We start from the raw sequence: 12,979 nt of genomic DNA, 5'->3' as shown, positions 1-12,979 counted from the left end.
TTTGAAACAAGGTACTGTATCAGCACATACCAGGTGTGTCCAGTCTAGGGTTAAATTTCCGTCTATACTTCTGGAGTCAGACACAGACACTCACAGGCTCACTATGTATTACACCAGAATTAAAAAAGTAGGAAAAGGGAAAGGTATTCAAAGTGTACACCAGTATACAGTGTTGTGGTACTTTTTAATCTTCGTATACATTTCAATCTCAGTAAGCCAGTCCAGAATCTCCGCTACTGGAAACTACCTGGATACAAGTATAGATGCAAAGTCGAGTGTTAGCAGAAATTTTGGAATTACTCATCGCGGGAAAACCTCCCGGTAGATGTTGCAGAGGCGATGCAGACCCTCAATTACTGTGTCTGAGGAGAAAGCGAAAAAGGTTCTTTGTGAAGAAAGGATTGCTTTATTGCAGTAGCATGGATCACATCACCGTTACTCGTCTCCATCAAATTGTGATCACAGAGAGAGATGTACCCATGGTATCGCTTCCATTGCATTATTCTGTTACGCTCCCAGATTGTGTGTTAATAAAATTTAAACTATTTGGCATGATAATCCACAAGAGTGTGCGGTGAATTATATAATTACACGTCTGTGACTATCACAACTGTGAAAGGTGATCATAAACGACAATTGCATCCGCTTGTAAGTTGACGTCCATTTCAAATGGTAGCCATTGATCATCTGAAGGTAGAGGCCAGCAGGATAGGCCATAGCAACATCTTAACCATCATTGATCAATACACCAAATTTCTAGTGGCCGTCCCTGTGAAGGATTTAACTGCCCAGACTACACAGTGGTGGAGCAGGGAGAGGTAAGTATTGCAACTTGAAAGTGCTGTGGCCATGACCAAGCAGGGGTGGCACAATCGTGGTCGATGGTACTGGCACAGGGCCTCTCATAGTACGCTGGTGTGTCTGACGGTGAGTGGGCCCTCCCACCGTCTGAGACACTGTATTGTACTAAGAGGGGCCCTGTTCCATTGCCGTCGGCCATCATTGGGCCCATCCACCTGTTCAGAGCAGCGGCACTTGCCCGGGTGCGCAAGGTCTTGACCCCAGCCATTGGGGGAGGGGTGGGCAGTCCAGTTAGGGAGGTTTAAAAATTGGCATATGTTGATGTGTTGGCTGAACATTCAGCTGCTGCAAAGGGCATAATTGGGCAAGTCCGAGGAAGAGGAGGAAAAAACCGAGGCACTTTTCTGGTAACCTATGTGTCATCAGGGGAAGGTGGGACAAAATCCTTTGAAACCCATGCATGGTTCATTTTAATGAAGGTTAGATCATCAACATTTTGGGTCGACAGACGGGTCCTTTTTTCTGTCAGGATTGATCCAGCAGCACTGAAGACTCTTTCAGATAACACACTAGCAGCAGGTCAAGCGAGCTCCTGTAAGGCATATTGTGCCAATTCAGGCCAGGCGTCCAGTTTAGAGGCCCAATAGTCAAAGGAGAATGACCTGTGAGGGAGAACATCGATATGGGAGGAAAAGTAGTTTGTAACCATAGTTGACAACTGCTGCCTCCCGTCACTTTTAATCGATACAGTATTAGCAGTCGTGTGAGCGGTACTTGAGAAATCATTCCACAACATGGTCATTAAACCCCTGTCTCCAACACCACTTCTGCTGTGTGCACCACGAACACCTCTTCCATTGTGCCCACTACGGCTCGTGGGAAAACCAGCACCGCTGCTGTGTGCTGGGAAAGCCTCAAACAAACGGTTTACCAGAGTTGCTTGTTTGTTTGCCAATATTAGCTCTAGGTTCTCCTGTTGCATGATGTTGTGTAATTTGTCTTTGTAGCATGGATCGAGGATGCTGGCCAGTCAGTAGTCATCATCCCTCATCATTTTGGCAATGGGGTCCCTTTTTAGGATCCGCAAGGCATAATCGCACATGTGGGCCAATGTTCCAGGTGTCAATGATGCACTGCCAGTGTTGGGTGGAAGAGCAGTTTCTGGCAAATCCACATCCCTACAGTCACGCACAAACACTGTGTCTGACCTTGTAATGCCAATATTTTGTCTTGCCCCCTGAGAAACATCCTCCTGCCCAAAATAATCATCCCCCTCATCCTCATCCTCCTACTCTTCCTCTTCTACCTCCACCTCGTCCAGGACAGTTCCCTGACCAGACAATGGTTGACTGTCATCAAGGCTTCCCTCCTCCTCCTCCTCCTCCTCTGCAGATGCCTGATCCTTAATGTGCATCAAACTTTGCATGAGCAGACGCATAAGTGGGATGCTCATGCTTATGATGGCGTCGTCTGCACTTACCCGCCATGTGCATTCCTGAAAACACTGAAGGACTTTACAGAGGTCTTTCAGCTTTGACCACTGCACACCCGACAATTCCATATCTTCCCTCAAACTGCCTGTCCATGTATCCTCCCACAAATGCATTACAGCCTGCCTCTGTTCGCACAGCCTCTCAACCATGTGCAGGGTGGAGTTCCACCTTGTTGCAACATCTATGATTAGGCAGTGCTTGGGGAGGTGGAGTAATCACTGCAGCTTCTGCATACGACTGGAGTGTACGGCCGAGTGACGGATGTGCGAGCAGTCTTCGCACCTTATGCAGCAGGGATGTTAACTCCGGATAATTATTAAGGAAGCACTGCACCACCAGGTTCAAAGTGTGAGCCAAGCAAGGTATGTGTGTGAGTTTTGCACGGGCTATGGCTGCCACAAAATTACGGCCGTTATCACTGACTACCTTGCCTGCCTCAAGATGTACACTGCCCAGCCATGACTCTGTTTGTCGCTGCAAGTAGTCGGCCAGTACCTCCGCGGTGTGTCTGTTGTTGCCCAAAGACATCATCTTTAACACAGCCTGCTGACGCTTACCACTAGCTGTTCGATAGTGGGACACCTCGTGTGCAACACTGCCAGCTGAGGATGTAGTGCTCGTGCGACTGCGCTCTGTGGACGAGCTTTCATTGATAGACGAGGAGGAGTGAAAGCTTACAGCCAACTGTTTCCTATACCGTGGGCTAGGCAGCACTGTTCCACTGCCGCTGTCCCCAGTGGAGCCTGCATCCACCACATTAACCCAGCGCGCAGTGATGGACACATAACGGCCCTGGCCATGCCTACTGGTCCATGCATCCGTTGTGAGGTGCACCTTTCCACTCACTGACTGTTTTAGTGCAGGGACAATGCGGTCTTTCACATACCAGTGGAGGGAAGGGATGGCTTTACGAGAAAAGTGCTGACTGGGTAGGTCATAGCGTGGGACAGCGTAGGCCATGAGGTCGCGGAAAGCTTCGCCTTCAACCAAACAGTAGGGCATCATCTCTAATGAGATTAGTTTGGCAATGTAGGCGTTCAAACACAGTGTACGCGGATGAGAGAATGAGTACTTTCTTGTCCCACTCAGAGTGTCTGGTAGGGTGAGCTGGAATGGAGAGCTGCATATGGGGGAAGTAGCGGTGGACCAGATGGAGTGAGAGGGGGTTGGTGATGGTATTGGTGGTGATGGGCTTGATTCAGTGTTGTGTTGCAAAACCATTGTGATTCCCTGAGTGCTTAGGCCTTGCGACGACACCTCCACAATTAGCACATTTAGTGCTGGTGTTGTGCTTAATGGTGGCGGTGGTCTTACAGTGGGAGTAGCGATGGAGCATTGTTGACTACCTTTAGTCGGAGCAGGTGCACATGTGCTACCTGAGGTTTTGTAGTCCGTCCACGCTTGCAAGTGCATGTTGATTAAATGTCTAAGCATGCAACTGGTATTCAAATTTCTGAGTTGTTTACCTCAGCTAAAGGTCCTTCCGCACTTCTTACAGGTAACCTTTGCCTCATCAGTAGGATTTTGGACAAAGAAGTGCCACACTGCACTCTTCCTACTATGGTAAACATTTTCTGGCCTTGCACGCTGTGCTAAGTTGACCGTCTGGTCAAGCTGTCCTGCAACTCTTTTAGTTTTTGTTCCATGTTTTAGCACAGCTATGGGCCTGCTAGATAACCGCTGCTGCGATGTCAATGCCTGCTGCGGATCCTTCTCCTTATCAGAACTATTGCCAGTGCCACCCTCCTCCCCCAATGGATGCCAATCCGGGTCCAGAACTGGGTCATCCATCACCTCCTCTTCAAAGTCATCTACACCTTCCTCATTACCTTCCTCTGTGTCACCGTGTAAGGTGGTATAGCATGCGGGAAGGGGCACCTGGGTTTCATCAGAGTCAGATTCTGGCTCAATAGACTGTGAGGGCAATGTAGTGCTGTGGGTCAATGTACCAGCAGAATCATCTAGCAATGGCTGTGCATCAGTGCACTCCATGTAAGATTCATCTTGGACTGGGGAATTCAGGATTTGACTGGATAACCCAGGCATGGTATGTGAAAAGAGCTCCATAGAGTAATCTGAAGTGTGGGCTGCCGCATCCTTAACTTTTGGTGTGGGTGAAGGACACAAGGAAAGGGGTTTTTTTATGACCAGAACCCTGCACTGACGACTCCGTGCTTGCAGGTTTCGACCGTTCAGAAGAGGAGGCAATAGAGCTGGTGGCTGTTTCGGCAATGTACGCCAAAACCTGTTCCTGAAGCTCCGACTTTAAAAGCGGTTTTCCTACTCCAAGAAAAGGCAACCTTGGGCCAGAGGATGACACAGGCTTAACACCTCCTGCCTTAGCTGCTATTGTGCTTTTGCCAGAACCAGCGGATGCACCACCACCATCAGTAACAGCTGCACCACCCTGTCCACGTCCACGGCCTCTTCCACCATACTTCCTCATGTTTGGGAAAATGTACCAAAAATACCAGCAGAGAGATGGTACTGTATGAGGAGCGTCCAGCTGTGTAAGGTGTATTAAACAAATTAAATCAACGTATATATTATGTTAGTCACAGACGCCCTCACAGTATGTATTGGACCGTAATCCAAAAAGCCGATATACGGAACTGTATCAGAAGTGTACAGCTGTATATTATTTTTGTGCAACTAATAATCTCCGTATATGTATTTACGGAGTGTCACACACACATGCTGACTAGGTATAAAAGTGACTGTAAAGCGAACGGCAGATATACAATACTGTTGGAGAATCGGACAGCTCTTTACGATGTGTGTGTATGTAAAATTGTCAAGCTCCGTGTATTTGTATACGGACTGACACACGCTGTCTCTGTCTTGTTTTGACCATCATCAAACAGCAGATCTTCGAAACTGTTTGAAAAATGGACAGGACTCTAAGGTGTAGGTCTGGAAAAATGGAAATACTCCTTGCCTTTTTTTCCAGAGTCACACACAGGTAGCATCTATTTGTCCGTGCTAGAAGGTGGTACACGGTATTGTGTGAGGAGCGTACACCGCTGTACGGTGTGTGTATGGAAAATTGTCAAGCTCTGTGTATTTGTATACGGACTGACACGCTGTCTCTGTCTAGTTTTGACCGTGATCAAACAGCAGATGTACGAAACTTTGAAAAACGGACAGGACTCTAAGGTGTAGGTCTGGAATAACGGAAAAACTCTGCTTTTTTTCCAGAGTCACACACAGGTAGCATCTATTTGTCCGTGCTAGAAGGCGGTACACGGTAGTGTGTGAGGAGCGTACACCGCTGTACTGTGTATGGAAAATTGTCAAGCTCCATGTATTTGTATACGGACTGACACACGCTGTCTCTATCTAGTTTTGACCGTTATCAAACATCAGATGTATGAAACTGTTTGAAAAACGGACACGACTCTAAGTTGTAGGTCTGGAAAAACGGACAAACTCCTCTGCTTTTTCTTCCAGAGTCACACCCAGATAGCTTCTATTTGTCTGTGATACCAGCCGGTACACGGTAGTGTGAGAGGAGCGTACACCGCTATATGGTGTCTGTATGGAAAATTGTCAAGCTCCGTGTATTTGTATACGGAATGACACACACGGTCTCTGTCTAATTTTGACCGTCATCAAACAGCAGATATACGAAACTGTTTGAAAAACGGACACGACTCTAAGGTGTAGGTCTGGAAAAACGGACAAACTCCTCGGCTTTTTCTTCCAGAGTCACACCCAGATAGCTTCTATTTGTCCGTGATACCAGCCGGTACACGGTAGTGTGTGAGGAGCATACACCGCTATATGGTGTGTGAAAAAATGAACGCTCAGTAACTCACCAGGACAAAATAATAAAATTTGGAGTGCTTTGAAAAAAGCAGTTTGAACAGCAGTGTGCACACAGCAATGCAGCTAGCAGGTAGCCTTAAAAGTCAGCCTAATCACCACCAGCGCTGCTGCACACAACAAAAATCCTCCCCTTTCACTGCACACTAACTGTACAGTGAAAAGCGCTATCAGCAGAAGCAGTTTTTTTTTCCTTCTTCCCTGCCTAACACTCTCCCTGTTCAGAATCAGCAGCAGCAACCTCTCCCTATTGTAAGATCGGCAGAAGTAAGATGGTGGTCGGCGTTCACAGCCTTTTATAGCCACTGTGATGCCACAAACAGCCAGCCAATCACTTCAATGCCCTTCTCTAAGATGGTGCTGGCCGCTGCCCATGTCATCGCATTGCCCACAGTGTGCATCCTCCATCATTGGGTGAGAAAAGGCGCTGAAAGCATCGTTTGAAACATGACTTTGGCGCGCTGATCGGCGACCTCATGGCCGACCTCACGCTAGGGTCGGGTTTCGATCGACGAAACCCGACTCTGGCGAAAGTCAGCGATTTTTGATTCTGACCGACCTGTTTCACTCAACTCTAATCACTATATTTACATATAGAAACAACAGAGCATTTGAACTAGCACTCAGCTCGGGAAAGTACTGCAAAGCCCCTGTCACACATAGCGATCTCGCAACAGCGATCTCATCAGCGAGATCGCTGTGTGTGACACCTATCAGCGACCAGCCCCCCTGCCGGTATCGCTGATCATTGTTGGGAAGCCCTGGACATTTATTTGATCACTGATCTCCCGCTGCCCAGCACGCATCGCTGCGTGTGACAGGCGGGAGACCAGCGATCAGCTGGTAACTAAGGTAAACGCAGGGTTTCTAAGCAGCGCGCTGTGCTTAGAAACCCTCTCTGTACATTAGTTACCAGCGCGCTGATGCAGGGAGCTGGTAACCAAGGTACACATCGGGTTTCTAACTGATGCGCGCTGCTTAGAAACCCGATGTGTACCTTAGTTACCAGCTCCCTGCATCAGCGCGCTGGTATCTAACGTACACAGCGATGCCGCGCGCTCGGCGTCGCTGGTGCTGATCGCTGGTGAAGCTGTCTGTTTGACAGCTCACCAGCGATCATGTAGCGACTCACCAGCAATCCTGACAAGTTGATATCGTTGTCGGGTTCGCTGGTGAGTCGCTACGTGTGACGGGGCCCTAAGAGTCATGATTTGGAGACCTCCTCTGAAAGCTGCCAAGGTAGGAGTTTGGGGCTGGTGATTTTGCAAGACTGATAAAAGGTCAGAGACTGAGAGGGATGGAGAATAACGTGAGCAGATAACTGCTGTATAGAAATCATTGGTTAGGAGAGAGCTGAATAGGATGATTTGAGTTAACTCTTCCCCTGGAACTGTCACAATCCAGTCCAGAGTTTGTTTTCAGCTGTCTTCTCTCTGGACTGGTCATGCGGGGGGATTAATCCCCTCTGCCTCATTTTGGAGATGGCTGGGCTATTTCAGTCCTCTGCAGCCTGCGGGCCAGTGTCAGCTATAGTTCATGCTTCCAGGCTACAGCCGCTGACCCGTATACCCTAGTGATCCTTCTGCCTCTGACTTCCTGTACTTGTGTATGACTCGGCTTGATCTCTGGACTCCGCCTCTTGTTTTCTGTCTCTGATACCACGCTCCCCGACTGACTTTGACTCTGGCTTGTACCCCGACTACGTCTTACATCTCAAGTTTTGTATACCACGTTTCCGGTAGGCTTTGACTTCTGGCTTCTCTCTGACTACGTGCATTGCTGTGACTTTTGGTACTTCTGCTACTGACAGTTTCTGATTAGGCTTGTCTAACCACTCTTACGTTACCTGTGACACCTGTGCTGCTGCTCTGTATTACTGCGCTGTGTGGGTTCAACCTCTCTTCCCTCACCAGCACCCCCTGGTGGAGGTTGCGCTGAACTGCACTGCAGCAGCACATTACAGGAACGTACTTTGCACACTCGGCCAGGCTCTAGTGGCTGAAAGCTGTACATTAAATAAGACAAAAGCTCTCACAGTTAGAGAATGATGGCAGGTAGAAAAATCAAATCAATTACAAACTTAGTTATTTTAATATTTTTAACTTCCAAAGCAATTTAATCAGATTTTATTTTGGCAATTCAACAAAAGATACTAGTAAGTTTCGGTCCACATGGACCTTCTTCAGACACTTGTTGCTAATGTAACACAGGGGGATATAAAAGAGGTTTAGACAATTCAGGAGAAAAACAATCTTAATTGCAGGATGTAGGGCACCCTCTGTGTCTTAAAACTACTATCATTTGTTGGATTGCCAAAATAAATATCTGATTTATCTGATTTTTGGGCGTGCCAAGGACTTTTATATTTTTAGTTTTACGGAGTGGGACCCTTCTTGAACACTCTATCTCTCCTACAGGATTGCCATATATTCATTAATATAGAGCAATTATACAACAAAAGAATACTCATCTGATATGTCATGCTGAATCCTACTGCCAGGTCCTTCTCTCTATCTAGTCCCTTTTCCTATAGTGTGCAACCTTCTCTTTGGGGATCTTTACTGACGTAGGGGCTTCCAGTGCTTATGATATCACAATGTGCATTATGCAATTTTGATGTCAAGATGTGCATAATGACTTCTGAGGCCTACTTAGTGCCAGAAAATCCAACACAGAGTGAAGACGCCTGAAACACCCCTTCCAAAAGGTAAGAGAAGGCTGGATGGAACAGAGAAATAAATAATGGGCTACGGCAGGACAGGAGAACAGCGATGCATCACTTTATCTTTAGTAGAGATGGGCAAACCCGAACAGTAAAGTTCGGCGTCTGTACCGAACATTTACTGTTCGGGCATGGACACCGAACATGGACTTCACCAGGAAGTCTGTGCTACTGCTCGGGTTCGACCCCCCGACCACCAGGTGTTTTTTGCATTGTCATGTGCATGACAGCGTGACAAACACCACTTCTGATCAGCGGTAAAATCATCACCACCGGTCAGACAGCCGAGGCTCCCAGGCTGTCAAATGACAGCGTAAGCCATGCAGCTATTACTGGAGGTATAAAGTTTACCTCCAGTCTTTGATCTCGGCTGATGGGACTACTGCTCCCATCAGCCGATGCCTGCTGATGGGAGTATTCATCAGCCGGCGCTAGCACTGTAAATAATTAATTGTTTTTTAAAAATGGCGTGGGTTCCCCTGTATACCCTGTATATTTGACACCCAGCCAGGCAAAATTCACAGCTGGGAGCTGCAACCCTCAGCTGCCAGCTTCAAAAAGGCTGGTTATCAAGAATAGAGGGATCCCCACTCTGATTTTTTTTATTGATTTAAATAAATAATTTAAAATAATGGCATGGGTTCCCCCCATTTTTGACAACCAGCCTTACTAAAGCAAACAACTGAGAGCTGGTATTCTCAGGCTGGTAAGGGGCCATGGATATTGCCCCCCCAGCTTAAAAATAGCAGCCCGCATCTGCCTAGAAAAGGCACATCTATTAGATAATCCAATTCTTGTGCTTTGCCCGGCTCTTCCCACTTGCCCTGTACCGGTGGCAAGTGGGGTTCATATTTGTGGGGTTGATGTCACCTTTGTATTGTCCGGTGACATCATGCCCCCAGATCAGTAATGGAGAGGCATCTATAAGACACCTATCCATTGCTAATCCTATAGTTATATTGTAACGAAAGACACAGCAAGAATACAAAACACTTTTACTTTTCAATTTAATATTAACAAACACAGTTATACTCACCTAACGCCTAATTCCATTGAATCCCTCTTCTGTAATAAAACAAAAATAAAATACAACATTGTCCCTAACCTGTCCATCGTTCTGTCCCATGCCGTAATCCATGTCTGGGGTTATACTGTTTTCAACCTGGACGGTGCCAAGATGCGACCGTCCAAGCTGAGAACCATTGATGAATGAGCTGCTGAGAGTGCAACATCAGTGACCAGTGGTGATGTCATTGTGGTTATCTCTGGTCACTGAGGCTGCATTCCCAGCTGGGTCAATTTAGTGTGGTGACCTCGGTGAGATCACCGCTAGCACACTGAAAATTAGTCTCACAGTGCAGAAGAGAGTTTACCGCAGTTCAAATTCCCCACAGTGAAATTCTCCTAGTGAACTCACCTCTGCACCATGAGACTTTTTGTCACTGTGCTAGTGGAGATCTCACCAAGGTCACCGCAGTTCAGCCCTGTTGGGAATGCAGATTCAATGACCGGAGGTAACCTCGATGACATCAACAATAGTCACTGATGCTGTGCTCGCAGCAGCTCATTCATCAGTGGTTCTCAGCCTGGACGATCATGGCTGTGGGTTACTATTTTTAGGCTGTGGGGGGCCAATATCAATGGCCCCTTTCCAGCCTGAGAATACCAGCCCACAGTTGTCAGCTTTAGCAAGGCTGATTGTCAAAAATGGGGGAGTCCCCAGGCGGTTCTTTTAAATTATTTATTTAAATCAGAGAGTTGCAGCCCTCAGCTGTGAGTTTTGCCTGGCTGGTTATCAAAAATACAGAGGAACCCACGTCGTGTTTTTTTAATTACTTATTTACAGTGCATGCACCACAATAGTCCCATCAGCTGACACCAGTAACCAGAGGTAAACTTTATACCTCCGGTCACAGCTGTGCTTTCATGCTATTTGACCGGCGGTGATGATTTTACCGCCAATGAGAAGCGGTGTTTGCCATGCTGTCAAGCATATGAATGGCACACACACATACATAGATCTAATATATAAAGATCAAAGTGTGTATGTATGTATGTGTGTATGTATGTATGTCCGGGATAGGCATCCGCACCGTCACAGCTACAGCCACAAAATTTGGCACAGTCGCACATCTGGACCCCGAGAGCGTCCTAAGCTATGTTGTGAGGCGAAATTTAAACCCTGCACGTTCCAATTCACCAAACAATTTTGTCCCTATCTGCATACTGGGGAAAAAGTGTGTGCGTCAAGCCCCGCCCCTCATTATGATGTCATAATGCCCCTATTTGCATACTGGGGAAGCAGTGTGTGTATAAAGCCCCTCCCCTCATTATGATGTCACAATGGTTGCCATGGCGACGCTGATGTCATCATAGGTTGCAAGCCCTGCCGCCGCTCATTATGATGTCATAATGGTTGACTATGGGATGGTGGATGTGTGATGGGTATATGGGCACTGGACTATGGGATGGAGGATATGTATGACGGGTATATGGGCACGGGACTATGGGATGGCGGATATGTATATGGGCACGGGACTAAGGGATGGAGGATGTGTGATGGGTATATGGGCACTGGACTATGGGATGGAGCATATGTTTGACGAGTATATGGGCACGGGACTATGGGATGGCGGATATGTATATGGGCACTGGACTATGGGATGGAGGATGTGTGATGGGTATATGGGCACGGGACTATGGGATAGAAGATATGTATGATGGGTATATGGGCATGGGCCTATGGGATGGCGGATATGTGTGATGGGTATATGGGCACGGGACTATGGGATGGAGGATGTGTGACGGGTATATGGCACGGGACTATGGGATAGAGGATATGTATGATGGGTATATGGGCACTGGACTATGAGATGAAGGATGTGTGATGGGTATATGGGCACAGGACTATGGGATGGAGGATATGTATGATGGGTATATGGGCATGGGACTATGAGATGAAGGATGTGTGATGGGTATATGGGCACTGGACTATGGGATGAAGGATATGTATGATGGGTATATGGGCACTGGACTATGAGATGAAGGATGTGGGATGGGTATATGGGCACAAGACTATGGGATGGAGGATATGTATGATGGGTACATTGGCACGGGACTATGGGATGGCGGATATGTATATGGGCACGGGACTATGGGATGGAGGATGTGTGATGGGTATATGGGCACTGGACTATGGGATGGAGGATATGTATGATGGGTATATGGGCACGGGACTATGGGATGGAGGATATGTATGATGGGTATATAGGCACAGGCCTATGGGATCGTGGATATGTATGATGGGTATATGGGCACGGGACTATGGGATGGAGGATAATTATAATTTTCTAGAACTAACCACAGTTAGTTACTATGCCCGGGCAGCGCCGGGCTCTTCAGCTAGTAATATATAAAGCTCAAAGTGTGTGTATGTATGTATGTATGTATGTGTGTATGTGTGTATGTCCGGGATGGGCATCCGCACCGTCGCAGCTACAGCCAAAAAATTTGGCATAGTCACACGTCTGGACCCCAAGAGCGTCCTAAGCTATGTTGTGAGGCGAAATTTTAACCCCGCGCGTTCCAATTCACCAAACAATTTTGCCCCTATCTACATACTGGGGAAAAAGTGCGTGCGCGTCAAGCCCCGCCCCTCATTATGATGTCATAATGCCCCTATCTACATACTGGGGGAGCAGTGTGTGCGTATCAAGACCCGCCCCTCATTATGATGTCACAATGGTTGCCATGGCGACACTGATGTCATCATAGGTTTCAAGCCCCGCCGCTCATTATGATGTCATAATGGTTGACTATGGGATGGAGGATGTGTGATGAGTATATGGGCACTGGACTATGGGATGGAGGATGTGTGATGGGTATATGGGCACGGGACTATGGGATAGAAGATATGTATGATGGGTATATGGGCATGGGCCTATGGGATGGCGGATATGTGTGATGGGTATATGGGCACGGGACTATGGGATGGAGGATGTGTGACGGGTATATGGCACGGGACTATGGGATAGAGGATATGTATGATGGGTATATGGGCACTGGACTATGAGATGAAGGATGTGTGATGGGTATATGGGCACAGGACTATGGGATGGAGGATATGTATGATGGGTAT

At 47.4% G+C, this 12,979-nt stretch overlaps 1 protein-coding gene across 1 annotated transcript in view; it reads left to right on the top strand.

The window, feature by feature from the left end:
• LOC141075418 (venom factor-like) overlaps window positions 1–12,979 on the top strand; it is a 397,441-nt gene that overhangs the window by 219,360 nt on the left and 165,102 nt on the right. The gene's annotated exons all lie outside the window — the stretch shown is intronic.

Source organism: Dendrobates tinctorius, unplaced genomic scaffold (assembly GCF_039654945.1).
Source record: "Dendrobates tinctorius isolate UK_male_01 unplaced genomic scaffold, ASM3965494v1 ptg000351l, whole genome shotgun sequence".
In the NCBI taxonomy this organism is placed as follows: Eukaryota; Metazoa; Chordata; class Amphibia; order Anura; family Dendrobatidae; genus Dendrobates; species Dendrobates tinctorius.
Note: the sequence above shows the minus strand (reverse complement) of the source record. Positions and strands in the feature narration are given on the sequence as shown.